Here is a 25,676-nt window from a genome sequence, read left to right as displayed (position 1 = left end):
AAATGGAAAAAACATGATCTGATCTCTAAAACAGGGATTCCTGGGGCACCTGGGTGGCTCAGTCAGGTAAGCATCCAACTTTAGATGCTTTCATCATCTCGGGGTTCATAAGTTCAAGCCCCGCATCGGGTTCTGTGCTGACAGCTCAGAGCCTGCAGCCTGTTTTGGATTCTGTGTCTCCCTCTCTCTCTCTCTCTGCCCCTCCCCCTATCTCTCTCAAAAATAAGCATTAAAAAAAAATTTTTTTTTTCAACGTTTATTTATTTTTGGGACAGAGAGAGACAGAGCATGAACGGGGGAGGAGCAGAGAGAGAGGGAGACACAGAATCGGAAACAGCCTCCAGGCTCCGAGCCATCAGCCCAGAGCCTGACACGGGGCTCGAACTCACGGACCGCGAGATCGTGACCTGGCTGAAGTCGGGCGCTTAACCGACTGCGCCACCCAGGCGCCCCTAAAAATTTTTTAATGAAAAAATAATTATTATTTGACATGCACGTAAGTTAATATCAAATTTATATATTCTATGGCTAGAGACTTGAAGTTGAAGGGCTACCATATTTCATCAAATCCAAGATACCACCAACTGTAAGACTTACTATTTTATGTACCAAGAAAAAAACACTGCCAATTAAAAAAATGACACATTTTTCCAGTATCTACTGCAAGATGATTCCAGTGTCAAAATACTGCACATAAGAAAAAAATGTGTACCTTAGAACTGGTGAGACATTTCATTCTACAATGATACAAATTCATACATAAAAGGTAATAGGGCTGTGATGCATCTACTGGACAAGATTTTCTACTTTATCACAGGGTTCTAGAAGGGATAAGGAGTTTCTCTATACCATTTTGCCAATACTTCAAAGAATCAAGAAGTATTAATAGAGAACAAAGGTCAAAGGTTTTGCTATCCCACATGTAAGGGACTAAGTAAGAAGGTCTACTATAAACCCCACCATACAATACATGCCTTTCTTTCAAAACACTGGTAGCTGTACTTGAGCACATCTAGGTGACAGAATACTGAAATAATACATGTGGAATAAATGTCTTTCCTTTGATATTAGACATATGATCCCATATTTCAAAGTAACAGAATATCCCTAGAGTATTTTCCAAAGCAGAATACATATGAGGAGAGTCTGTTTGAGTCACTGCTTTTATTTGGAGGAAGGGAGAGAAAAAAGAGGGGTGGGGGAGAGAATGAATTAGAAGTAGACTTCAGAGATTCAAATTTAGCATTTTATCTTTGCCTTCAAAGCATTAGATTACCCAATTTTATATCTGACGCTGAATATGTAATTGAGGATTATATAGTAATAATTACAAAGCTTTAATACATAAGAGTAGAAATAACTTCTATAATACTGTTTTTTAGTTCATTCTCCTACTCATAAGACTTCAAAAATATTTCAATACAAAACTTTATCTTAGTGTTTCATTACTTAAAAAATGACCTTCTTGGGTCTCGTGGGTGGCTCCGTTGAGCATCCAGCTCTTGATTTCAGTTCAGGTCACGATCTCATGACTGTGAGATCCAGCCCCACATCAGGTTCCACACTGGGTGTGAGGTCTGCTGGAGATTCGCTCTCTCCCTCTGTCCCTCCCCTGCTTGTGTGTGCATGTGTGTGCACGTGTGCTCTCTTTCTCTCTCTCTCAAAAAAAAAAAAGGACCTTCTTTAAAGACAGAAGAGTTATGACAATCTGAGGAAATGAGGACAAAACTACTCCATGAACATTTAGCAAGTAACAGTTGTCACATATTTAAGAAACTATGCCACACACAAAATGCTATACATCTGTATCTCTCCATTTCTGTCTACCTAACATCATTTACAAATAGTGCATTAGGGGCGCATGGGTGGCTCAGTCGGTTAAGTGGCCAACTTCAGCTCAGGTCATGATCTCTCAGTTCACGAGTTCGAGCCCCACGTTGGGCTCCATGCTGACAGCTCAGAGCCTAGAGCCTGCTTCAGATTCTGTGACTCCCTCTCTCTGCTCCTCCCCTGCTCATGCTCTGTCTCTCGCTCTCAAAAATAAATAAACATTAAAAAAAAATTTTAAAAGATAGTGCGTTAACTATAGCACCTGTTTCAAACACCTCTCCTGTTGAGAAACACATATAAACAAATTAAAAGCAAGGAAAAGGAAAATAAAAGAATGTTGAGTATTTATACTATGTACCACACACCATCCTAGGCACTTTAGATAAATTAATTCATTTAATCTTCAAAACAATTCTGCTGTTACTCTCTTTAGCAGATAAGGAAACTGAGGCCCAGAGAATTAAAATTCCAAAGTCACATAGCTGATAAACGTCGCTAATTCATTCAACAAGTGGCTGGAGATTTAAATTTCTCATTTAACTATACCGCTGACAAAATAAAAATAAAACAAAACTTGTCTTTAGAACATAGTAGATAGAAATAAACCAAACGTTCTGTGCTGCAGTTGTTGTTGTTGTTTAAGAAGAAAACAATGTTGCCTAAAGGCTAAAGTAACTAGGACGTCACAAAGGACCTCATCCACTCCGAAACTTTAAATACCATCTGCGTATCTCCTCTCAAATCTCTGAGCTCCAGGACTATAGAGCTGCCTGCTATCTGATGGTCCACTGGCAGGTACAACAAAATCAACGCCGTCAAAAATAAACTCTTGATTTCCCTTCTCACTGACCTCCAATCTCATTTAAGAGTATTACTGTTCACTGGTCTGCTCAAAGCAAAAACCTGGGCATTGTCTTCACTTTCCTTCATGTTAGGTCCCACTGGTTCTACCTACGAACTAGATGTCAAATCCATCCTCTTCTCTCCTACCACTCTAGATCAAGCTGCCACCATGGCTCACCTGGACTGCTATAATGCCTTCCTACTCTTCTCCCACTTTCTCGCTCACCTATTTTCTCTTTTGCAGCCGAAGAGCCTTTTTGTTTTGGTGAACATAAACTGTTAATACAGAACTGCAGAACCCTTTAATGGTTTTCAATGTGTTGAATAAAATCCATACTCCTTATAATAGTCTCTTAAACTCTTTCATATCATCTCTTTCTACCTCTCAAACTCCATTCCACTCTCCCCCTGGACATCTCCAGGCATTCTTTCAACTCCTCATTCACCAACTGTTCACACTGCAGGGCGTTCCCTCTTCCTGTAAGCTCCTGGCAGGAATAACTCCCCTACTTCTCAGCTTCAAGGTCACCTCTCCTGACAAGCCTTTTCTGACAATGTAGAAGTAACTCTGTCTGTCTTCCCATAATTCTATCACTTCACCTTTTTCATTTCTTCCAAAGACAGCACTGATTACTGTTGGTAAATATCTATTTATCTGTTTATTACCCACTCTCTACCAGTTCATGAACTCTAAGTGGACAAGAATGTATGTCTGTTCTGCTCACTGATATATACCCAGCACCTAGTAAAATGCCTGGCACACATTATCAACTGTAATTTTTCTTGAAAAAAGCAAGTTACGTGTATTAGGCTAAAAAGACTTTAATTTTTGTACAATTAATTTGTGTTTTAAGCTACAAGTTTAAAAAGCTATCCTTTTCTCACTGAAAAGCATATAAATACAGTTTACATATAGGAGGAGTTTGATTTTTTGAAGACCTGTAATAAGTCTTAAGGCAGTGGATTCTGTGTCACATTCATTTTACAGGCAATATAGAACTTAAGGAGAAATTTTCTTATTTCCAAAATCTAAGTGAAAGAGCAATAACAAAATTATGAATATTTAGATTAGCTCACCTAACTGTGCAATCTAGTCACTTTATCAAAAACAAGTAAAATGTTTTAATAAATGCATACTTTAAATATGTATTTCCATTTATTATTTTTTAAGAGAGGTTCTTTTTTTTTTAATGTTTATTTATTTTTGAGAGAGAGAGACAGAGAGAGAGAGCATGAGCAGGGAAGGGGCAGAGAGAGGGAGAGGGAGAGTCCCAAGCAGGCTCCACACTGTCACAGCAAGGAGGCTGATGCAGGGCTCAATCCCACGAACCTCAAGATTATGATGTAAACTGAAATCAAGAATCGGATGCTTAATCTAACTGACTGAGCCACCGAGGAGCCCCAAAAATGTATTTCCATTTAAACAGATGTATTTCATAAAGAGGGAGAATGACCTATTTGGGTTGGGTCCAAGAGAGAATCATCAATTATTGTTTGTTTCTGTAGTAGTTACAAAATATATCCACAAATTCTTTGATACTCCTCCCTTCAAAGGTAGAATTTCCTTTTAATTGTGAGTTAAATTTAGTGATGTGTTTCTAAGGAACAGAATGTAGTGGCAGTGACTGTGTATGACCATATCATAAAAGGCACTGTGGCTTCCTCCTTGCTCTCTCTCAAATCACTTGCTCTAAAGGAAGTTGACTTCCACATCATGAGAATACTCAAGTAGCCCTATTGAGGGGTCTATGTCAACAGAATTGGTTCATGCATGCTAAGAGCCAGCAAGAAATAGGCCTTCTGACAACAGCCATGTGAGTGAGTCATTCTGGAAGTATCCCCCCTCCGAGGCCCAGGCAAACCTTCAGATAGCCCCAGCCAACATCTTGATGAGTAACACCTCTGAGAGATTTTCAGCCAGACTCACCCAGCTAAACCATTCCTGAGTGGAATGCCTGAGTGCCTGACCCATAGAAACTGGGAGGTAATAAATGCTTTGATTTTAAGCTATTAAGTTTTCTTTTTTCTTTTCTTTTATTTTTAAAGAGAGAGAAAGCATGAGTGAGCAAGGGGCAGAGAGAAAGGGAGAGAGAATCCCATGAAGAGCAGAGAGAGAGAGAGGGTGAGCACAAACCCGCAGTGGGGCTTGAACTCTTGAACCTGTGAGACCATGACCTGAGCCAAAGTCAGATGCTTAACTGACTGAGCCACCCAGGCACCCCTTGTTAAGCTATTAAGTTTTAGGGTAATTTATATCACAGCAATAGGTTACTAGTTCGTTCATTCATTCATTCATTCAATAAACATCAATCTGTGCCTATTATGTCCCAGTCACCATGAGCCCTAGATAAAAGAGGAAAAATAAGACACTATGACTAAATAGAGTGGACAGAAATTAAGTAGTCAGGCAATATAGTAAAAGTGCTCTAAAAAAGGTAAACCCATGACCCGACAAGAATACCTAGCACACAGTATCAAATTTCAAGAGGGAGAGAAAAATGAGAAGTTCGTGCAAGAATAAAAAGTGGATGTGGTGTGTGTGTATATATATATATATATGTATGTATATATATGTATACATACGTATGTATATATGTACATAAGTATATATGTATGTATACATATATACATATGTATGTATATATAGTAATACATATGTATATATGTGCATATATAGTATATATATGTATATATGTATACATATGCATATGTATATATGTGTGTGTATATATATATACACACACAAATATATATACATGTATATACTATATATATGTATACACACACACACACACACACACACACACACCACATGAGGGGTGAGGAAAGCCTAAGAGATGAGGTATGAAGGGACTGGAGGTATAAGCACCAGCTGGGTAAAAAAAAAAAAAAAACATGTTCTATGACACACTCTCAGCTTTACCTAAAGACAATAGGGAGACACTGAGAATTTCAAAAAGCAGAGTAAGAAAATCAAATTTGCATTCTACAAAGCGGACTCTTGCACTACAGAAAAGGGCTCAAGTGGAGCTTTGTCTAACACAGACAGTTAAAAGGAAATCGTAGCCATTCAGTTTAGGTTGGATGATGGCCCGGTATGTTAACAGCCAAAAGAACAAAAAATAGGAGGTGAAATCAATAAATACTAAGAAGGTTAAAAAACAGAATTTTGTGATTCTATTTGAAATTAAATGTCATCAATACCTCAAAACTTGAAAAAAGGAAAATCACAGTAATATAAAAATATTTAGAATAAAAGAAAATCTTAATTGGTATATATCACATGGCTTCTAAATTTAAAAAATCACCAGCACATTCTGAAATGGAAAGTGAATTGTGAAATTACCATTGTCCTTAAAAAAAAAAAAAATGGAGCTAGAAAGTCAATATGATGAAGGTGTAAGTGACTTTGCATCACCTAATCTAAAACCATAATAGTCATTGACAACTGATAAGCCCAGCTCTTTGTATATTTCTAACATTTTTGTTTTACTGCTGGTATCAAATACAGTCCCCCCCCCCCTTTTAACATAAAAGGGCTAGGAAAATATTGTATTATCCCTCCTTGAGTATATGAGTCAGGTATGTCAGAATATAACTCACTGTTCTTATTTGGCTCAAAAATTTGATTTTGTTTTTCTAAGGCTAGACTCAAACTCTTCAAGACTTCAGAGTCCATAAATTTTCAGTACAAGAACTGGCTCTAAGCTACAATGTAAGCTCCTTTAGGAAACAGACCGTGTTTTAAAACATCTGTTTACCCCTAGCACTGACCTACTCTATCTAGTCACAGTAGAAATTTTAAAATAGTAGAAATTCATTTATAGCAAACTGTAAAAAAGGTTAATTAACTTGTATTTTCTTAGAGAGGTCTATCTTTAATTTATAATCCAGTATTTTTTTTTTTAATTTTTTTTTCAACGTTTATTTATTTTTGGAACAGAGAGAGACAGAGCATGAATGGGGGAGGGGCAGAGAGAGAGGGAGACACAGAATCGGAAACAGGCTCCAGTCTCCGAGCCATCAGCCCAGAGCCTGACTGACAGAGCGGGGCTCGAACTCACGGACTGCAAGATCGTGACCTGGCTGAAGTCGGACGCTTAACCGACTGCGCCACCCAGGCGCCCCATCCAGTATTCTTGTTACAAAATAGATTTACTTCATAAATCCCAAATAATTTAAGGACTACAGTTAAAATATAGAGGGGGAGAGTATAAACCTGCTCTGAAAAAAGTGTAAAAACAAAAAACTTGTATATCAATAGAGAAAGAAATAACTTCTGATGTTCTAATTTTCTAATTTTTGTTGCAGTCTGAAAGAAGACAAAATTAAGCTAGAAATTTATAACATAAAACAAGCCTAATAAACACTGTTATTCAGATCTGGCTTAATACTTAAGAGTCTGCCATTACTAGCTCCTTATTGAAAATGTTCCTCACAAAATACAAATTATTTTCTTTTATAAGATTCCTGAAGAGTTTCACCACCTCCACCACCACCACCACCACCCCCGATCCTCCTCCTCCTAAGTAGATTACTTCTGGAACTAAAATAAAATGACACTTAACATGAAATTAAAAGATCACTTACTACATTATATAAATAATTGGTCTTTCCAATTCTTCTTAATCTCTGTGAGCAAGTGCAAGCATCATTCATTTTCTGTCTTTATGCTTTTCCCTCTAATTTCCAAAGAAAATGCAGCATCAATAACTCCAAATTTGCTTGCTTTAGTATTAATTTTCCTGGCACACTAACTCCAACAGGATTCATTATAAAGTTGATATCTGCAGTTCTTGTTAAAGTACTGTCAACTAAATGAAACTACTAAAGGCAAAATTTAAAGATACATACAAGAAAAAATTTTAAAGGTTCACATTAAGAATGATAAACTAGTCAATCAAAAAGAAAACCTTTAATACAGTGATAAAAAAACAATGTCTGGCATTAAGGATGGACATAGAGTGGAATGGAATAGACAGCCCAGAAATAAACTCTCACATACATGCTCAGCTGATTTTCAACAAAGGGGCCAAGACCATTCAATGAGGAAAGGACTTCTTAGAAAAACAAAAAAATGGTGCTGGGAGAACTGGATATCCATATGTAAAAAAAATGAAGTTGGACCCTTACCTTAAAGCACACACAAAAATAAACCTAAAATGGATCACAGATCTAATTTAAAAGCTAAAAGTATAAAACTTTTACAGAAAAACATAAGAGCAACTCTTCATGACCTTGGATTTGGCAATGGTTTCTTAAATATGACACCAAACCACACAGCATAAAAAGAAATAAACCAATTAGAGTTCATCAAAATTAAAAACTTTTTTGGATCAAGGGGTACTATGGAGAGTGAAAAAGACAACCCATGGAAAGGAGTAATATTTGCAAATCATATCTTTGAGTAGGGTTTAATGCCCAGGATACATAAAGAAAAGGCTCCCACAACTCAGCATCAAAAAGATAACCCAATTTAAAAAAGCACAAAAAACCTGAACAAACATTTCCCTAAAATAAACACATGAGAAGGTACTCAATATCATTAATCATCAAGAAAATGCACATCAAAACCACAGTAAGATACTACTTCACATCCACTAGGATGGCAATGAACAAATAAATGGCAAAAAACAATTGTTGGCAGGGATGCGGAGAAACTGGAATCCTTGTACTTGGCTAGGAAGAATGTAAAATGGCGCAGCCACTAGGGAAAACAGTGCGGCAGCTCCTCAAAGTTTATTAGAGTTACCATATGACCCAGCAATTCCACCCCGAGGTATATACCCAAAAGGATTAAAAATGGGGACTTTAACAGATATCTGTAAGTCAATGTTCATAGCAGTTTTCACAATAGTAAAAGGTAGAAATAATAAACAGATTATTCTTTTACCAACATACAATGGAATATAATTCAGCCATAAAAAAGAACAAAATTCTGATAGAGGCTACAAAACAGAATGAACCTTGAAAACATCTTAAATAAGTCAGACATAAAAGGAAGGACAAATATGATTACACTCATGTGACATTATCTAGAATATTGACATTCATAGAGACAGTAAGTAAAACAGAAGTCACCAGGGGCCAGGAGAAAGGAGAATGGGGAAGTGTTGCTTAACGGGTACAGAATTTCTTCTTGGGATGATGAAACAGTTTCACAGATAGATGGTGATGATGGTATATGATGTTTGCAATGTACATAATGCCACTGAATTATACACTTATTAAATATGGTTAAATATTTAATATGGTTAAAATGGTAAATTTTAGGTTACATATATTTTACCACAAGTCTTAAAAAATAAAAGAGGAAAGATCTTAACTGCACACACAAACCTGTACGCACAAAACACCACAATGTGTCTTCTGCTTTTATCAAGTGGCACAAAACCAATCGCTTAACATGCTGTTTTCTATTCAGAAATGCTACTATTTTCCAAAAACTAATAAAGAACTTCTGTTTCATAATAAACTTAATCCTAAATTATATTTGATGTTCCTCATCCACAAAAGTAGAGCCTTATCATATATTTAGAGGCAACATGTTAACCATAAAACAATCATGTTTTATCACCATGCAGGATAGTTGTAAGAAAAACAACTTAAAAAAAAATGTTATTTATTTATTTTGAGAGAGGGAGCGCACACATGTACACGAGAGCAGGGAGGGGCAGAGAGAGAGAATCCCAAGCAGGCTCCATGCTGTTAGCACAGAGCCCTATGCAGAGCTCAAGCCCACGAAGCGTGAGATCTTGACTGGAGCAGAAATCAGGAATTTGGACGCTTAACTGACTGAGCCACCCAGGTGCCCCTAGGAAACCAACTTTTTTATGGATAGGCTCTAATTTTTAGAAGAGGGATGAACATCACCACAAACTAAACCAAAACATGACAACACAAAAACGACAAGAAATGTAAAATACAAGCAAAAGGTAAAGTTTAGTTCATCAAAACAAGTTCACAAGAAATGGCCACAGGAAAACCAGTGAATACAGGCCAGTGCGGCAACATTCCCCTGTGACTATGCCAGTCTTCTTTGTCCACTTCTTGCCAGCAAGTATTCTGTCTTGCCATGATCACTGCCACTGCTATTCTCAGTGAAAAAAAAGAAACCAAATGTGGACTTTACTTATACAAAAGATTAATAATCATTAAGAATTCACTGGTTTTCCTTCCTGCCTCTGTTAAAATATTTTCTAAAGAATACTGATATTCTCAGCATATGGTTACTGGTAAGTGGCTGGTCAGCTTCTACTTAAAGAGGAAGGAAAGCCATTTGAAAATTCTAATGTTGCAGTTCAACTGGGTTTTGATGCATTGAGAATGTTGTTCCAAAGGGAATACAGACCCATAAAATGAAAAGAAGAAATCCCAGAGCCCTTGTGATGTCTAGTCATTCTTTCAAACTAATCATAGACTCTGATAAACTGAAAATTAATATACCGAATTAATAAAACAATTTCCATAGAGGCTATCAAGTGAAAGCAATATAATTCCAGTTTAAAATAATTGTAGTACAAGGAAAATTCCATTAGGCAAATTAGAATCTTTGAGTGTTTTCCGTGTTATGTTTAGATGCTGGCTAGCAAACATCTGTAAGTTGTCCTAGGCTCACTGATAAAAGGTACTTGCAGCTCCTCCTTTAATAGCTATCTATATGACACAGTAAACAGTGTTTATTTCGATCCAAACTAAGAGATATAATTTTTAATGCGTTCATCGACCAGACTTCTTTTGAGTTATTTTCACTGATGCATGCCACAGTAGTCTCTAACCTATTATGTTTCTCACCTTTTTCCCATGTACTTCAGATATGTGGACATGGTGAAGTTACAGAAGCCTGAAAGAGGTCAGGTCTGGTGCCAAGACCACTGGAAAGAGGCCAGAGAGCCCGGGAGGCCAGTTGGCCAAAGCCTGTTAGGCTAGGCTAGGTCAATCTTCCCTCCTTACAAAGATAATTAGCAATAAACGAAAACCCTGAAATCTAGATCATTTGGCATAGACGTTTTAATTGATACTGAAGCTGGATGATAGGTATGTGTTAGTTTTATGGATGGGTGAAATTTTTGCAGTAAAAAGTTAATTAAATTGGCATATTCTACATATGAAACAGATTACTATGGTTCAGGCTTTAAGATGTAAAATTGTGGGTGATACAGCAGAGAGAATTATCCCTATTTTTCTGGCATAGACAACCACCTCATTTCTTCACTGTTACATACAGCAAATTTATGTTCAAATTCATTATGTTTTCTAACTATAACTCAAAATGCCAGCCTACAGAAGTCATTAATAAATTTGACTACATAACAAATTTTTTTTTTTAATTTTTGAATGGCAAAAAACACCATAAGCAAAGTCAAAAGGCAAATGAGAACACTGGGAAAAAATATCTGCAAACATATGTAGCAAATAAAGAGCTAATGCTCCTAATATACAAGGACTTTAATAACTTCCGGAAAAAAAGACCAAAAATCCTAAAGAAAAATGGAAAAAAAGACATGTATAGATATTTATGTATGCCTATATATATGAGTCATATATCTGAAAGATATAAACTTAACACGTAAGAAATATGCACCTTAAAACCTCATTAAAATACTATTTCTTCACCCTTCAGATTGACAAAAGTTAAAAGCTTTGACAATACGTTCTCTTTGTAAGGCCACGGAAAAACAGGTGCTCTCATATACTACTGGTGGGAACGCAAACCAGTACAGGTGCAGTGGAAGGGGACTCGCTAATGTGTAGCAAAACTGAATGTCCATTTACCTGCTGAGCCAGGTCCTGAGGTCCACCTCCAACAGTAAAAAAAACACGCACGAGGTTGTTCATTGCAGTACTCTAAAACTGCAAAATGACTGGATAACCAAACACAGAAGACAGGACAAATAAACTTGCATACATACACACAGAAGAATGATGAGGATCTCTGTGAACTGATACAGGGTACATTTTTCAGTGAAAACAGCTAAGTGCCAAAGTATTTATACAGACAGCATGCATGCTTGTGTTAGAAAAAAAGGAAATAAGAAAAAATACATGTCTGCTTATTGTTGCAAAAGAAATATTGGAAGGATAAACAAGAAACCAATGAAGTTAGTTATCTATAAGGGTGGGGTGTTGTTTTGGGTTGTTTTTATGGTGGTATAGGTGAAACAATTCTGAAATCATTTTAGATGATACTCATTTAGGGTAAATGAATAAAAATGCTAATATTGTTCAGTGCCAGTGTTCTCACTACACAGAAAGGGAAAACAGAGAAATCTGTGAATACTTCCAAAATATATATCCATGTTCAAACATATATCCATGTTATATGAGCACATGCATGCAAATGTGTATACACATATATATGTTTGTACATATAAAGATACATATATTTCTAGCTTTGTCCCCTAATAAAGGGCCCAGAAGCAAAGATATCCGGCAGCAACATACATACTAAGTGTCCAGATCTTGGCTCCTATTATAATTTCCCAACCCCCACTCCTAGGAGAAATGACTCATTCTAGGGACAGAGAAGATACAAGAGGAGTCTTATTAATGATGAAAATAATGAAGTACTTGAAAAGTAAAAAATAAAAAATGTAAAAGGATACAGGAGCCAGCACGGAGAAAGAGGATCTTACTAGTGAGATTTGGGACAATTTGAGAACCAAAATATTTAAGAACGGTAATGAATTATTAATCATTGAGAAACAAACAGGAATCCAGAAGTTCAATAATTAAAATATAGATAGATTTTAAAAAGGGCTCTTATTTGAATAGAATGTTGAGTAATCACTGGTAAAAGTAGGGGAAGTACTGGAGTTGGAAAAAATCATCATGTAACAACCACACCAGTAACAATTGGTTGAAGCAAGTTATCATCAGTAGACCCTATGCAAAGGGGATGAAATTTGGATGAAGAGTAGGGTATTTTAATTGTCTTAAAGTATCTCCTCACAGATTCCTTATTAATTGTAAGAGAGTATAGTAACTATATAGTGAAGGAATCAGACAATGAAACAAACAGGTGGTCAAAATGTGTACCAAAATGAGGAACAGATGGGCTCTGTATACCTCCAGATAGGATGTGCTAAGAAAGACACAACCCTTATGTAGTATTTCATCCAGGAATGCATAACCTGAATCTTATCAAGAGGAAACATCAGATAAACTGAAGTTAAGGCACACTGTTAAAAAGAAAAAAGTTGGGGGGCGGGGGGAAGGGGATAACTATGTTCTCTGAAAATGACAATGTAATAAAGGACAAAGAAAAGTTGAAGACCTGTTACAGATTAAGAGATACTGAAGATATGACATCTATGCAATATGGAATCACAGACTAAATTCCGTATTGGAGGGGAAGAAGTCTGCTTATTATAAAACACATTTGATCAACTGACAAAATGGGAAAATGGCAGATTAAAGTAATACAGCAATGCTAAATCTACTAAAGTTTTTTAAGACTGCTCTATATAAGATTATCCTTATCCTTGGGAAACCCACACTAAGGTATTTAGGACTAAAGGGCTATGATATGCTCAATGTAACTTTCAAAATGATTCAATGAGAAGAATACATACATGCATGTATATTTATACATATATACACAGAAACATTCACAAAGTGAGTAATAAAGCATTTGGGACAAAAGGTTAACAGGTAAATCTGAACAGAGGGCACATGGATGGTCTTTATATTATTTTTTTGGTCTTTTTATTATTTTTGCAACTTTTCTACAAGTTTGAAATTCTTAAAATTATGTTCAAAAATCTAACACATTATTTTTCTCCCTAAATTTTATTTTTTCTTCTATAATTTCTACACAGCTAAGCAGGAACAGAGTTAACTAGTCATCCAGGTAGAAACTTGGCAGTTAACCTAGACTACCTGATGGTTTCAGTTCATTTCCTTCCTTTCCTTCAACTCCCACACTCAAAGGGAGCATATCATAAAAGAGTATCTTTTATATTTGTCGTTTTTTCTCTAATAGTGAATAGGGTTAGGAAATATATTTAGCATCTCCCATTAGATTTACTGCTACAACCTACTAGCGATCCCCCTTCCATCAGTCCTCACTCTAAACCACTCTCCACACTGCTACAGAGTGCCTAAGCCCAAATCAAATCTAATCATGTCACACTGTATTTCTCACTTGGTCCTGAACATAGGTAGGAAAGCACTTACTAGATCAACTTAAGAATCCCAACACTGATAAAATGTATTACTTTGGATCTTAAGAAGCAAATAAGCAAAAATTACTGCCTAGAGGCTTAAAAGCTAGTATAACAAAATTGTAAACTTAGTCATGAAAAAACTGCAGGGTCTTGTTGGACCCAATCATAAACTAACTGCTATGAAGCAGTATCTTAGACAAGTAACACGGGATAAGACCTCTGGAAACAGTAGAGGTCATTAAAAGCAAGGAATGAAAGAAAAAGGTAGGAAACAGAAGGAAGGGTAGGGGAGACTAACTAAAGGTAGGGGAAGGATAAGTAGTGAAGGTAAGGGAAAGAAAAGGGAGAAAAAAGACTATTCTCTAGGGTTTCATAGTAAAACAGATTTCTCTCATATTAAAATATCAATATTTTGAGAATTAACTAGCCCTCTCTCAATTTTTCCTAATTGAAAAGCAAACTGAACATAATCAAAGTTACTTATGTCTTTGTGAACATCTGACATTTTATCAGAAGTTACTTGAAAGCAATATTATTCATCATCAAAGTATATTCTATGAGTACTAAAAATATTTATAAACAAACACAGAACCATGTTTCTACCACTTTCATTTTGTAGATTCTTTAATTTTTCAGTTCAAGGCATCAACATGTAACTACATATAAAACTGCATACATATTTTATATGTATATATTGCATACAAAAGTTATAAAACTGAAGCTTTCTCACTTATGGTATCTATACAATTATTCTAATACATATAGATACAGGCAAGGCATAAAATCATGACTCCAAATTTTCCCTTAGAAATTTGCAAGAAGCAGTACAATACATTAATATACCCCTTTACTTCCATAGAAAACCTCGTAACATACAAAAGGTCTAATGCACACAACCTCCTTTGTGTTTCTAATAGCAGCCAAGTTGACCTGGGCTCACTATGCCTCTCTACAGTCAGTGCAGAAAATTCAAAGACTTTTTCATTCATTCAACTACTCAGCCAAAACACAACAAGCACCTATCCCTCTAGTTACTGGGTACTATGATTCCACAACCCTCTCCTCTCTTTGCCAAGTAAATTGCCTGCTACTATCCCTTGGTGTCATACGAATTCCCTTTATTCCCTTTAACCTCTTTCTTTTCTCGTTCTTTTCCCAACTTCTGCTCCATTAACCTGAAAGAAACCTTCCTTATTCTCATTTGCTAACCTCAACCCAGTAATAACTACTTCCAGTCACTATTCAATTCCCCTATAAATTTTGTCATATGTATCTCATGTGGCTTCCTGCTCTATGACAGGAATTATTTTCCAGTTTCACTAGACAGGCACCAGAAAGGAATAAATGCAGAATGTGGATTGCTACAAAAATATTATTCTGGACTCTCTTAAAAAGGTCACTATCATTAAAAAAAAAAAAAGAAGAAGAAGAATAAAGAGAAAGGAGAAACTAATTTGGATTTTTAAAGAGTAGAGAGATACAAGCAAGTATAATATGTGTATTATACTTGTATAATCTAGTATAACTAGATTGTTGTTTGAAAAGATCTGTAAAAGAAATCTTGGGGATAACTGGAAAATTTGGATAGGGACTGGATTTAACATGACAGTACTGAATTATTGTTATTTTGTTAACCCATGAGAAAAATATAATGGTCACACAGAGGAATGTCCTTATTTCTAGGAGGCACACACTTAAGTATTTACAGGTGAAGTATTATGATGGCTGAAATTACTTTCAAATGGTTCAGCAATGCCACCTCTCCACCCTGAAATGTATATAAACACAATGACAATGCATGTGGCAAAACACTGGCAATTATTGAGTCAAGGTTGAAAGTATTTGGATGTACACTATAGTTTCCATTAAACTTTTCTGTAGGTTTAAAATTTTCAAAATGCAAACTCTGGTCTAAAAGGAGAGGGATAAAACCACTGAGAAATCTCCACCTGTTTCTAGATTTCTTGTTTTTTCGAAAGAGCAGAAATAAGAAATTTCCCATTGGTCTACAAAATGCTAACTGATAAATCTTAAAATGGGTTACCACTCTAGCCAGGTTGTAAAGATACACAAAATTACGACCTTTTCTTTTTCCTATATAAACAAATGTATTCTACATCACCAGTACTTTAAACTTATGTTACCAAAGATGAAAATCTGTGGTGGTGCTGCACAACTCTTTCCCTAAACTATGTAGTTTACAGTCTCCATCAGAACATCTTATATTGAGGTAAACAAAAGGTCATGAAACAAAGTATATTTTCATAATCTGTGAATTATTTGTATGTACCTTACACCATCTCGTAGATATTCTTTTCCTTTCTGCTAATTCTGTGATAGTTTTTTATTCTTGAAAGATCATACCACTCTCAGAGGCCCAGCTCTTTGGCAAAACATGCAGAAAGGAGTGTAATGAACCTTAAAAAAAAAAAAAAGGCTGACAGCACCACATTTTTCGCTGGAATACACATCACAGAGGGCGCTGTTTAAATACTTTTAGGACCTGGGGCACCTGGCTGGCTCAGTTGGAAGAATGTGCGACTCTTGGTCTCAGGGTTGTGAGTTCGAGTCCCACACTGGGTGTAGAGATCACTTAAATAAGTAAAACTTTAAAAAATATTTTTAGGACATATGATTCTTCAAACTACAGTTATCATATGACTAAAATATTCATTCACTGAATTCAGAGACCATTTTCCACCATTAAATTAGACCAGGGGCACCTGGGTGGCTCAGTCAGTTAAGCGTCCAACTCTTGATTTTGGCTCAGGTCATGGTCTCACAGTTGTTAGATTGAGCCCTGCGTTGGGTTCTGTGCTGGGTACGAAGCCTGCTTGAGATTTATTCTTTCTCCCTCTTTCTCTCCCCCTGCTGCCTCTCTCTTGCTTGTGCTCTCTCAAAAAACAAAACAAAATAAAAAAAACCTTAGACTTCAACTACACTCCCATTCCAGATTCACAAACTAGGAGCTGTGGAAAATAAGACTGCCACAAAATCTCAATACCCATAAAGATAAGAAAAAGCAAAGAGCTTATTCAAATCCATAAACTTAAAACATAATAAAACTTAAAATCTCAAAAATTTTCTCATGGATTTTCTTTCCTAGCAAGTTAGAATTTAGAATGTGATAACCAAGATAATTAGCTATTGGGGGCCAAGAGCTGGCCGAACTTAACACCCACAACTGACCACTACACACTAATTAAGAAAGCAAAGGAAACCATTTGGCAAAGAGAAACAAAACGAGAATATAAGCAACTCCAGAAAAAGAAATGGAGACAAGTGACAAAACCACTCAGTTCTTCAGTTCTGTACTTCTTGTGCCTGAATTGTACAGTATTTGGTATCAGGGTAATTATTCTCAAAATTATTTTCTAAAACAAAACAAAACAAAGTTATAGACATCTATGTGGGTACAGAACTTCCAAAGGAAACAAAATAGCAAACTAAATATCAATAATATAATGGGGATATAGCAAAGCCTGGGATTCAATTACTCACAAATCAATAGATTCTTCCTGAAAATAGAATACTAACCTTACACAGGGTCACCTGAGAAGACAGAAAAAATCATTCTGCTCCAAACATTTTTTATTAGCACACGTTTTCTTACTTTCTTAACAGTATAATTAAATGCGTGAAACTCAAGTTTAATATAATGAATATTCACAGGCTACTGTCTTCAAATATAAATTCAGATATAAGAAGAATGTTTCACCGTCTTTTACAGAAAAGAAATAAGTGATGTCATTCCTCATGTATAAGAGAAGCAGGACAGCAGAGTAGGTGAATGCCTGACCCTGGAGACAGATTCCTAGGTTTGAATCATGGCTCTGCCATTACCTCATCCTGTGACTGTGGGCAAGTACTTCTAGTGCCTGTTTCTAACAGCATAAAAATGAGTAAAATAATAGAATTAATCTCACAAGATTGTGGTGAAAAATAAATGATGTAATACATGAAAAACCTAGGAAACAGTAAATATACACTGCTATTAATATTATCTATTATCATTAACTATTATTCAAGGGAAGGGGTGGATTTCATTTACCTATGATATTACATATATATTTTTTTAACGTTTATTCATTTTTTGATAGAGACAGAGTGTGAGTGGTGGAGGGGCAGAGAGCAAGGGAGACACAGAATCTGAAGCGAGCTCCAGGCTCTGAACTGACAGCAGAGAGCCTGACACGGGGCTCGAACTCACGGACTGTGAGATCATGACCTGAGCCGAAGTCAGCCGCTTTAACCGACTGAGCCACCCAGGTGTCCCTACCTATGATATTATAAAAGTGAATTCCTTGAACAAGAATTCTTTAGCAGGCATAGGAAATGAAAAACATAAAACTGATCAAAAAACCAGGGGAGATAGGGTGCCTGGGTGGTTCAATCAGTTAAGCATCTGACTCTTGATTTCAGCTCAGGTCATAATCTTACAGTCGTGAGACCGAGCTCCTGGGCTCAGCGCTGAGCCGGATGGGCTCAATGCTAGGTGTGGAGGCAGCTTGAGATTCTCTCTCCCTCTCCCTCTGTCCTTCCCCCGCTTGTGTTTGTGCACACTCTTTCTCAAAATGAATAAATAATATATACATTATAGATATATAATATGTATTTTAAAAATAAAAAAAAACAGGGGAGATAAATTTAAGCCCACATAAAAAAACTTAATTCTATCACATGGCCTCTCCACCAGTAAACTAAGAACTGTTCTTTAATGGGGGACAGCTCGCCTTTTCCTAAGATTTTGTAAAAGCTTTCCTTCAACAACCTCTGACCCTAAAAGGAAGCCCTTATTCCTGAATACCCACTTAAATACAGCAAAGCATCAGGCTAATCCACTGATGTTGGAAGAAGGTAAAAATATTTGAAAAGATTTTTTGACATTAAAAGATTTTAAAAAATAAACCAAATCTTAGCCTCTGATCCCAAAAAGTTTGAGTTTTGAACCATGACTGGTTCTGAGATAACTTCAAAAATTCATCCCTATGGGGCTTTTTGAAACTTTTTTTTTTTTTTTTTTTTTCCCGGACGAGGCAATTACATAGTTAAGAAAGAGCTAGAGATACAGTAAGGAGGAAAACAACTCTTGCATCATGAACACATGACAATGTGATTTGCTTCCTACAAAACATGCAGTAAGACCAAATATAAAAGATCCATGGGGCGCCTGGGTGGCGCAGTCGGTTAGGCGTCCGACTTCAGCCAGGTCACCATCTCGCGGTCCGTGAGTTCGAGCCCCGCGTCAGGCTCTGGGCTGATGGCTCAGAGCCTGGAGCCTGTTTCCGATTCTGTGTCTCCCTCTCTCTCTGCCCCTCCCCCGTTCATGCTCTGTCTCTCTCTGTCCCAAAAATAAATAAAAACGTTGAAAAAAATGAAAAAAAAATTAAAAAAATAAAAAAATAAAAGATCCAAACTGAAAGGTCTAAAATTATGGGGACAGATACTAAGAAGGGAAGGAGGAAAAATGGAAGGGAGAGAGCACAGACCATTATAAATTATTTCAGCTCTTTGGAGGGGTAAAAAAGAACTAAGTATCTGAATTTTTATTTTAAAAATCAAGATACTTTAAAAATTGAAGAAAAAAAAAGAATGTGTCCTTCCTTCTCTATATGTTTTGGAATCATTCTTTAACTCACTTTCTACTTCAGCATATAGACATAGTCATAACTATCCTTGATTCCGTCAAAACATACTGGATCTTTACTTTCCAAAAATAATTCTAGGCTAGGCTTTTTGAGGTTCCTCCTCCACCACACACAAAGAAAATAATAAACCAGCTTGAGAGATTATACTTCAGATCTTCTCCGTTTCCTCTCTTCTTCCTATATCATTTGTTGTATAACACTTCCAAATTACAAACTCCTAAGGAGAGCAGTGGCCTTCTTCATTTTCATTTAAATAAAACACACACAAAAATGTGCTCAATGTAAAGCTGACACCAAATTAGGACCACAATGTATGTGAACAGGAGACTTCCTCTTAATTCCACATTTCCCTCAATTTAGGCATAGATCCTTCTTCTACAGGGAGAAGGAATTTAGCTTGCAGGGTCGGGGGAGGGGCAGAGAGAGGGGGAGACAGAGAATCCAAAGCACCATCTGCACTGACAGCAACAGAGCCTGATGCCGGGCTTGAACTCACGAACAGAAACGTGAGATCATGACCTGAGTGGAAGTTGGATGCTTACCCAACTTTGCCACCCAAGCACCCTGGAGTTTAGCTTTCTTAGGATGCTCCTAAGTGGCCACAGTCAACTCACAACCACATCAATACACCTAATGGTGCCTTATTAGCAGAGATCTTCATAAAACAGGAGCAAGGGGCAATCCTACCACAGGTAAGAAGACCAGCAATGACAAGTCCTGTATAAGACTGTAAAGGGAATGGACATCCCTTCTCCCACTCCTTTCCCCCAGGTCAAAACAGAACAAAAAAAAGGGGGAGGGGGGAGGAGTGGCTAGTGGTAAAAGTTTAAGAAGAAAATGAAAATGAAAAGCTGACATCCTTGTGTTACAGATACATTACACCACATACGTATGTATTTGGGGACTACAAAAAAGCTCTTGAGACCTACAGCAAAAACAGCACACTTATTTCTCCAATCCCTTCCTGCCTTTCTTAGTCAATAATTTAAGCAATGACTCTAAACTCATATCCTTTTAGGCAAACTCTATTCTGCCTTTCAAAAATAAAGCTAATATGCTAATGAACTGTGTAATCAACTAAACACGAAGGTTTATGCATTATCGTCAGCAGAACACTGTTTTGTTGATATTCTAATCTTAAAAAACTCAGAGATAAAAATGACTTAAGGCCATTGTTTGCAACAATGAATGGGAGCTAACATAAATTTAGCTTTTACTTACAATGTGCCAGGTACAGCGTTAAGGACTTTGTAAGCATTACCTTGTTTAACCCTTATGATACTTCTATTAAATACTATTACTACACTCAGTTTACAGATAGGAAATGAGAAATTAAGAAATATGTACTAGGACAAAGAGCTGTAAGCAACGACACCATGACTGAAACCTGGAAATATGACTGAGTTTGGTACCTTAACCAAAACATGTACTACACTGCAGTTCTCACTAATATCTGCTTTTAAATCTTTATACAACATATTTTGTTTAATTTTTTAATGTTTGTTTATTTTTGACAGAGACAGAGCACGAGCGGGAGAGGGGCAGAGAGAGAGGGAGACACAGAATCCGAAGCAGGCTCCAGGCTCTGAGCCGTCAGCACAGAGCCTGACATGGGGCTCAAACTCATGAACTGTAAGATCGTGACCTGAGCTGAAGTCAGAGGCTTAACCGACTGAGCCACCCAGGCACCCATTATACAATATTTTTAATCACACTATCAATAAAGATCAATACATAATTTGTCCTCAAAACAAGAGCCAAAGAAGGGATACGTGCGGTCAAAAACAACTCAAAGATGGAAGTCATAGAAACCTCTAGCTCTAGACAATAAAACAAAAGTCTAAGGGGGAAAAAAAAAGTATCACAAAAGGGGATATAAAGTGTGATAAAAATGATTTATATTTCTGGGGCACCTGGATCGCGCAGGTGGTTAAGCATCCAACTCGATTTCGGCTCAGGTCATGATCTCACGGTTAGCGAGGTGGAACCCCACATCTGTGTTGTCGGTGCAGAGCACACTGCATGTGCACACTCTCCCCCAAAATAAATAAACTTAAAAAAAATTCATATAAAAAATGATTTCTAAGTCCCAAACTTAGGGTATCATTTCTTGAAATAAAGAAAAACTGAATTAAAATTTAAAATCCCAACAGTCTAATTTGTAATGCTATTTTAATTTTCAACTTGCATTTTTTTCTAATTATAAAAAATTAAAAATCTGTAATTTAATCTTCACGTTAAATATATCCGCACTTTTCATACTGTATGGAGTTCCATTCCTTGAACTTTTTAAACTCTCTCAATGTATGTCTCGGGGCACCTGGGTGTCTCAGTCAGTTAAGCGTCTGACTCTTGATTTTGGCTCAGGTCATGATCTTATGGTTTGCCGACAGCAGGGAGCCTGCTTGGGATTCTCTCTCTCCCTCTCCTTGCCCTTCCCCAAATTTCTCTCTCTCTCTCTAAATAAACATATAAACTTTTAAAAATAAATAAATTGGGGCTCCTGGGTGACTCAGTCAGTTACGCGTCCGACTCTTGACTTCAGCTCAGGTCATGATCTCACGGTTTTCTAAGTTCGAGCCCTGCCTCGGCTCTTGGGATTTTTGGGATTCTCTCTCTCTCTTTTTCTCTGGCCTTCCCCAACTTGCATGCGCGCTCTCTCTCTCTCAAAATAAATAAACATTAAAAGATAAATTTCTGTTGCTTAAGCTATCCAGTTTGTAGTAATTTGCTACAGCAGCCCTAACAAATTAATACATGTAGCCATAGAGAACTAATACCTACACTTAATTCAAAACAACTTTTGTTGGCAGTACCAAAACTAGCCTTAACGCAGGGCTCAAGTAGATGGCCAAGGCTTCTAAGTCTTAATTCTGAAAAAAAGATGTTGGTCGTATCAGAAATATCTTAGACCACAGATTTCTTTTTATTTTTTTTTTTAAGTTAGCTGGGACTCCAGCAATCCTGTAATTTAATCCACTCATTTCAAAAAGTGATACTGCTGATGTGCCAGGAGTTTTTCTGTACACTTAACATATAGTAATTCCTCACAAGAAACCTGGGAGGTATCACTACCACCAATTCCATTTTTAAGATGAAGAAAACTGATGTCTTGAAGTTAAGGTCATGCAGCTGGTAAGTGGCCCAGATTCAGTAAACTGAGGTGCACAAAGAATAAGTGATTTAGGCAAAATCATAGTTAATAGTTGAGCTGAGACTAAACCTAATGGTCCTTTCTCTTACCTTCAAATCTTGTTTTCAGAAAGTTAAATAGAAAAGCTTTTCTTTTACTTGCTGTATTAAATCTTGTACCACTGCAACCTTACAAAAATATATGTGCAGGGCACCTGGGTAGCTCAGTTGGTTAAGCATCTGACTCTTGATTTCGGCTCAGGTCAGGATCTCAAGAGTTTGTCAGTTCGAGCTCGGAATTGGGCTCTGCACTGACAGTGTGGAGCCTGCTTGGGATTTTTCTCTCTCCCTCTCTCTCTCGGCCCCTCCCCTGCTTGAGCGTGTGCACTGGCTCACACTCTCTTTCTCAAAATAAGCTAAAAAAAATATGTGATTATCTATCTGCCCTCCTCTAAGTATACAAACATGGGTTACTCGTTTTCTTCCATCTCCAAACCCTAAAATACTGCCTTTCAATCCCTAATGTTTTTCTTTCATCTATATTAATCATTTTTATCTACCAGAACTCACATTTTCACTTCTACACAGTTTTGGAAATACAGCTTAATGTTTGACCCTAACTGAAATACAAATACTCCTAGAAAGGGTAAGCCTCTATTATTAGTCACGTGTATTGTAGTAGGAATAAATCAGATCCTTTTTGGACAACAGGCTTTGAAACAAAGATGGGAAGATAGCCATTGTCAAGTTTTATTTATTTTTTTTTTTTTTTAATTTTTTTTTTTTAACCTTTATTTATTTTTGAGAGAGAGAGAGAGACAGAGCATGAACGGGGGAGGGTCAGAGAGAGAGGGAGACACAGAATCTGAAACAGGCTCCAGGCTCTGAGCCATCAGCACAGAGCCCGACATGGGGCTTGAACTCACGAACCGCGAGATCATGACCTGAGCCGAAGTCGGACGCTTAACCGACTGAGCCACCCAGGTGCCCCAGCCATTGTCAAGTTCTAAAATGACCCTGCCCCAAAGTACAACTTGCTTAGGGACACCTGACTAAAGAATCAGAGTCTGTTCTGGGAAATCTGGGATAGGGTACTTAAGCGTTCGTTAGCCTTTCTTTGGGAGTTTGAAGTTTAAAATACAGAGTGTAGGGAAGTGGTGAAAACTATGCTTCCCATGACAAGGAATGGAAACATGAAGAAAGCCAGTTCTCCAAAGATAGTGAGACAGACGCACAGGAGAAGCGCCACACTGACAGTGTGAGGGAAACCTGACTGTCTTTGGTTTCTAGGTTCTTCTTGTACAGCCCAGCTGCATTTCCATGTCCCCAGAGCTTTTGGTATCCCCTGGGATATATCCAAAAGCCTGATAACTTCCCCTTTCTGTTTAAGATATTTGAATTGTGTCACGTACAATCAATAGAGAACTAACATGGTCAAAAAGCTATCCTCTCTAAAGCCGAAGAACATTATTGAAGGATTAATAACCTCATGTAAAAAATGTTTCAGTAACAATAAAGCAAAGTATAATACTAAAACTAAGGCAACCAGATAGCAAGAATACTCTCGAGTCCCTTACAACGTAGCTCATCATTTAAACTAGTCACTCCAAGGAACTACAATACAATAGGTTAGAGTTCCAAAGACTGTGCTTACAACTAGATTTTTCCAGGGGAAAAAAAGAATGAAAATGATGTTTTAAAAATACGATTTTATTCTATGTAGGTACCTACAATAAAAGTAACAATGCTTTAAAGCTATAATTGAAACTGAAGATAATTTATTCTAATATATCCTTTTTGGTGGGGGGGGGGGGGTGCAGAAAACTACAAGCCATTCAGGAAAGGTTTGCCTAAGCTTACCCAGCCATCAATGGGAAAGAAGGCTTGAAACCCAGCTCTTCTGGGGCAGAGTTCAGTGGTCTTGCTACAATACAATGATGCAAGAAAGACTATCATGATTCTTGCTCTTGGCTCCTTGTTCAACACACAAAACAATCCTAAAACTGACCTGATTCTCCGTTCTGGGCTGGCATGAACCTGCGTAGAAACAATAGGAATGGCAGGCACTTTCTTCCTGAAGCAGATGTGGAGAAGTATTATACCTGTGATGTAAGAAAAAAAAAAAGTTTATTTTCAGAATATGTATTGGCATAATGAGTCATTCATTTTCAACTGATTCCCTCTTTGTCTCCTTATTTGTGGCCAATGATTTAATAGTGGAACACATGACAATGACTTATTTAAGACAGATAAAATCTGTCCACAAAAAATATAGTCATTTAAATCTGGTCTCTATAAACCATCTACTAAGACCCGGAAAAATTATGCAAAGAATCAATGACAACACAGTTACTTAGTGGCAGGGCCAGGTTCAGAACCTAATTCTTCCCCATTTCTAGTCCAGTGTTCATTTGTACATCACAGATCACACTCTTTTTTTGCTTTTATGAGCCAAAAAAGCAAAAAATTCTTGTTAGTTCTCTAGGTATATTTGTCAAGTATCTGAAGCTGACTGTAGTTTGCCCTAACTTAAAATCAGAAAACACTGCTTCCTACTTAATGGTTATAACCCATGCTTAAGTTATTAAGCATGCCTTCTATAGGACATTCAAATGTTTGTTTTATTTGGGGTGCCTGGCTGGCTCAGACGACAGAGCATGAGACTCTTCATCTGAGTTATATGTTCAAGCTCCACAATGGATACAGACATTACTTTAAAAAACAAAACAAAACAAAAAGTCTGAAAAAAATATTTTATTTACCATTCAGTATTTCAATATGAAAATCCTAGTATATGAATCATGAGATCTAGGTTCTGGTCTTTCCTAACTCTGTTCTCAACAAGTTCTATGATCTTAATCAATTATTTCTTTAGTCCCAAAGTGCCTTTATTCAAAACTGAGGAGCTTGGACTAATTCCCATGGGCTTTCTGTCTGCTGTTCTGATCAACTATTTGTTTTTGTCATGTATTTGTTAATCTCTCTGATCATATTACAATAGTTAAACATAACCAGAAATACTGCCTTCAAAGAACACCTTGTTGACTCGGTAGGT

The 25,676-nt window shown here is 36.9% G+C and overlaps 1 protein-coding gene across 11 annotated transcripts in view; it reads right to left on the bottom strand.

Annotated features, from left to right (window-relative positions):
- The window catches only part of WDFY3 (WD repeat and FYVE domain containing 3), a 247,835-nt gene extending 223,112 nt beyond the window's left edge, over positions 1-24,723 (bottom strand). For all 11 annotated transcript variants that reach the window (XM_040479270.1, XM_040479279.1, XM_040479263.1 and 8 more), the window contains exon 1: positions 24,630-24,723. The gene's annotated coding sequence lies outside the window, so the exon portion shown is untranslated. The remainder of the gene's footprint in view (positions 1-24,629) is intronic.
- Between the last annotated feature and the right edge of the window lie 953 nt (positions 24,724-25,676).

The sequence above is a fragment of the Herpailurus yagouaroundi genome, unplaced genomic scaffold, assembly GCF_014898765.1.
Source record: "Herpailurus yagouaroundi ecotype Mexico unplaced genomic scaffold, PumYag 28, whole genome shotgun sequence".
Lineage (NCBI taxonomy): Eukaryota > Metazoa > Chordata > Mammalia > Carnivora > Felidae > Herpailurus > Herpailurus yagouaroundi.
This window is presented reverse-complemented; position numbering and strand designations above follow the sequence as displayed.